The sequence below is a fragment of the Bombus impatiens genome, unplaced genomic scaffold (assembly GCF_000188095.3).
Source record: "Bombus impatiens unplaced genomic scaffold, BIMP_2.2 scf_0647, whole genome shotgun sequence".
Lineage (NCBI taxonomy): Eukaryota > Metazoa > Arthropoda > Insecta > Hymenoptera > Apidae > Bombus > Bombus impatiens.
The window spans coordinates 355,115-360,122 of record NT_177066.1 but is presented as its reverse complement, the minus strand read 5'-3'; positions in this window follow the sequence as shown (position 1 = coordinate 360,122).

The following is a 5,008-nucleotide window of genomic DNA, read 5'->3' as shown; positions in this document are numbered from 1 at the left end:
CGAGAGAATGGGGTGGCCGAACGTGTGCGCGTTTCGCAGGAAAGGGAGACGTCGGGGATGAGTTGGTCGGTGCTACAACGGATCGGCTTAACATCCGAGGCGCCGATGTTGACTAACTGGGCTAACAACGTCGCGGTGTTTGCTACCGGAACGTTTGCCAGTCGGCACGTGGCACGGGCTCTCCGCGGCTGCCTAGTCGATTAGCCGAGCTTACGTTTATTCTCGCCTCGTTTGCTGCTCCTTTCAGCGTTTCGCCTCTCGACGCGCGCTTCCACTCTTCTATTTGCTTTAAATTAACGTCCCTCTCGACATTTTTTCTCGAGAATTTCCCTTCTTTTCATTGTCTTTGCTTTCGTTACAGGCCATTGCCCTCTTCCGTGGGTCGATGGTATTTCAAATGATATTTTTTTTCTCTCGGCCTTATCTTTTTATTCTCTGTTTCTTTTTTTTGCTTTTCTCCATTGAACGATCGAAACTGGCGCAGAATGGCCAGAGCCCGTGGACTGCGAGATGACGCGAGTAGGGCGTCGCGACGCGTGCATACGCTCTCGAGCATGCCCTCGGCTTACGTGCACGCGGAACCTTACGCACAAAGTGAATCTCGGATTACCGGTCTCTGGGGCTCGTGGAAACCCTATACCATCGGTTGGTGGTAAAAACAGAGAAGTACCGCCGTCTGGGGAGAATAGCTAGAAGCTAGATGGACAAGGAGAGAGACGAGAGAGGAAGGAAGATCGCGGGTTTGATGGAAGTCTGGTATCCGCGGTTCGTGTTTCGACCAACGCACGTCTCGTCGTTGCACTGTATTAATGGGACCGTAATAGCCTATTTGTGATCGCTAATAGTCCAAGTCCCGTCTCTTCCCTCGACGTCGTTTTCCCTACGCCGTGTTAAACTCCCTCGGGAAATCTGGACGGTATACCCTGCAAAATGGATCGCTGCTCTTCTCCGTTCAATCAGCACCGTGCGATTTTTTTCTGACCCCTTGCATCGTCCTTTCGAAGGCTTCGCTCCTCCCGGCATCGTTCTCCGCTCGTTCTCCGCCACTGCAACTTCAGCAGCGACGATTAATCGCGTCGTCGTACTCTCGTTCACCTTCTTCGACGGAGTCCCGCGCACGATTTAACGTTCGCGGCGTAACGTTCGTTTCGTCGGCCGAAAAGTCGACTGCCATCGCACAGAAAGGAACAGGAAGAAAGGTCGAGAGAGTCGGTTTTGCTTTGTTCGAAGGAAATCTTCTTCCCGTCCGGCGGAATGCCGGATTTCTTGGACAATGGCGACAGGAAGAGGCCGAGGACAAAGGCGAAGAGATGGAGAAGCAGGTAGGCATAGATGGACGGTACCGATGCCATCGTGTCTATAGACCGACACGGACGGCGTCGATCAAAAACTCGTTAGTCCCGGTTTGGCTTCGAGGATAATAAATGTGGGAACGTGGATTCCGCCCTCGGAACACCCACTTCTGCCACCTTTATTCGGCCGCTCTTCCTGCCTCTGGTATTACGCGATTTACGGCCATCTCTGCTATCGAAACAAGATTCGTTTAAAGCAGCCGAATTTTTTTCTTTGCGATTATCCACGTTCCCCTTTCCGTACTTCTCGTTGCTACGAGCAACAACGAAGAAAGAAACATCACGGTTGAAATTCGTGGACGGTGGCGAAGCTCGATCGGTCTACGTTAAAACATATTTGTGGTTCGACGGAGATCGGAGCTCGTGGTAGGCCGACGACGGTGACGCGGGTGACTGTCGAGAATCAATTTCTCATTGACCGATCGGTATCTCGGTTCCCGCGAGTATTACGCGGCAGAATTACGTGAATGGACCACGGGATCGAGGCCTCCGCAGGGGCTCCGCTCGAAGATCGGCCATTGTTTGGAAGAAATCGAATTACAAACGAACGTCGATCAAGGAACAAGTTGCGCCGGTTGACTCGAGCCAGTTAAACGTCTTCTTGGCACGAGAGATTCGATATCGACGACCGATCGAACGTTGCTTTTACGCGTAATTCGACGTTGTCACGCGGTCGAACGCGATTTTCCTCGCGTTTCTCGTAACACCTGCGACACGAAACGTGTTGTGACCGTCGACGACTCCCGTGGGGCGTTTCGTGATGACCAGCAAAAGCGGCTGGCAGAAGAAAAGCCGGTCTATCTAGCGCGCAATCCGTCCGAAAGCGAGTCTCGAGATCCACCTGAACATGACTTTTCCTTCGTAGCGATTCTATCTACGGGTGCGCGATCAATCACTATCAATGGCGTTCGTTGTCGCCGTAGGTAGAGGGATTTGTTGGTTGACGAGACGTCGCGCGAGGATTCCACGGGCGCATAATGCGCGTAATAGACTCGGTCGTGTCGGTGCAGTCGATCGAATTTACATTACGATGGATGATTCGGTGGATCGAACGGTAGTCGGACGACGAAAGCGGTACCGACGAGATGTCTGATAAAAGATCTCGGCACGATAATCCACGGCGGGATTAACACCGAGGATCCATCGGTGGAATCCAATTAACATCAAAACGTTGGACGACAAGTGTCTTCTCTGATCGATCGAAACCAGACCATTGGGAAAATACGGAGGCGTTCGGTCCGTCGTAAGGCATCTGCGATCGAAAAATATTCCCCTCGATCGGCGATTTGATCGCGAAGATCGCCGATAATACCCTGTAACCCCGAGACGTGTGTGACCCCGACTGACTCGGTCGGCGAACGGAGTAATTCATTGACTTAGTAACTCGGTGACTTTCACCGGTGATTTACACGAAAGCCTCATAAGCGGCTTGCCTCAGTTTCAAATTCCCTCTCTCCCTGTCTTCTCTGTCCGTCTTTCTCTATTCGTCAAAGAGCCGTGTGCCTTGCGAGACCGCGAGCCAGAGAGGGAGGCAACTAGGTACTATCGGAAGCGACGGGATGAAAAGGAGCTACACGGAGACAGAAAGGAGGAAAAGAGAGAGAAAGAGGAAAACAGATGGGAGAACAGGGAAATCGGAAGGGATGGAAAGGCGGGCGAAGAGAGAGACAGAGCGAGGAAGAGGCCCGGGGGGAAGGTCGGAGAACGTAGCAAAGGTTATTTGCACCGAGTTGTCTTTTTTCGGTGCTTTTTGTTCGAACCGTTTGTCGAACGGCTCAGCCGGCTGATCTTCGGGATGATGAGCATGAACTACATTCTATATAAAACCTGGCAGAGTACTTTAAGCCTCGTACGAATGTGCTTTCGCGGTGTGCCACGGGACGCCGAGCATCGATCGCTTAACGAGAGTCTCGCCCTTCGTTGATCGTGTACGTCCGAAGGTTTCCTGACCGATCGCCGCACCTCGAAATCCGTTGTTATCCTTCTTTTACCGATCAGAATCGCGCCTCGGAGAGAGTCGCCCTTCGTTCCGTCGCGCGTCCTCTCTTTTCTCGTCGATCTCTCGAAACGTTCGCCCGCCGACGAAAATTCACGAGAAAGAGTTACTCGCGTGACTTTGAATCGTCCCACAGACGGAGTACACGTTTGTCCGCGAACTCTTGCGTTCTTTAAATCAGAACGAGACACGACACGGGTAATCCTCCGCTGTTGGATGACGCCTGTAATAATCTTTAAGCGCCGCGTTACGATAATTAAATCGGCGCGGCGGAACGAGTGCGGAAGATAACGAGGGCGCGAACGTTTGCTCGATGCAGTCGCCGTAACGAGCTTCGAGCAGCGTCAAAATACACGGCGAAAGTAGCGGACATTCCGATACTGATTTCCCGTTGGTATAGAGCCGGTGATGTTTTTCATGAAACCCAACCGAAGCGTCGTCCAGCGTTCGATGACGTTCCAGGTACTTGAAGCCGTTGACGCGAGTTACGCGTCGATGCTTTATTTACGGAGGAATCGTAATCACGCGATATCGCAAAATAGGATACCATCGCTGTTCGCGTTATCAGCGATTAACCGATATTCGCTTCTTACCTCGATGCATTATGCATAATCGCACGATTTAACGCGAAAGTGACACGAGTATTTTGTATCTTTTTTCTCGATTTAAGCGTAATTATAGCCGCGAAGATCGTGCGAAACCGGGCTCGCCAACGAACGAACACCCCGTTTTCTTCTCTGTGTTTTCCAGCATACGCGTAGATCCGTCTAGCGACAGGGACGTTTCTTCGACTCTTTACGTGGCAGGTAAGGCTTCTGTAATAACGTTGACTCGCGCGAGGTAGAAACCGTTTAAACGAGAACGAAAACAGGCGTACAAGGGGAACGAATCGCGAAGAAACGGTCATTTTTGTGTGGTCGTGGATGCCGAGTCAAAACACGGATTTCCAACGAGTCGTCGGCGGGTTACGGTTGCGAAAAATAAGAAACTTGGGTGGCCCAGGCGCGCGTGTCACGTGGCGGTGAGTCGCGCGACGAGTCAATTGGTCAATGAGGAAAATTGGCTAAGAGTTCATGAATGGACCGGCGTGAATAAAGTGGCTGCATGTTAGTATAGGTTTATGGAAGCAAGCCGGTTTTAGCTACGCTAATAGCATAGTAATGCTGGCTGATCTTTTCGAAATCCCGTAAGAGCATTAACCGCTCGCACGTGAGCAAGCTAAATTGCTATGTTGTGGGTATACGCCCAGCTATGTAGCTATCACCTGGCTACAGGGCGTAACGAAAGGAGGAGAGTATCGCAGTCGAGGATTGACGTTTCGAGAAAAAGATAACTAGCTGGCGCGTTCGTCGAACGGGTTCCTCTTTCGCCTGTATAACGAGATTAACCGCGAACGTTTCGACTTCGACGGATACAACGACGAGGAGAATCGCGAACACCAAGTTCGATGAACGTCCCCGTTTGCGCGAACCAGACGTTCCTCGCCTTGCGAGACGATCTCGCGAAACGCGTTATTCGTCGAACGAAAACTCGTCTTCGCTACGAGTCGATCTGCATCCTTGCAACCGCGTTGCCGATCCCTTTCCTAATCGTCAGCGATTCGTCTCGTCTCGTCTCGTAGATCGGCGATCGTTCTTTTCCCCTCACCCCCCCCCCTCGC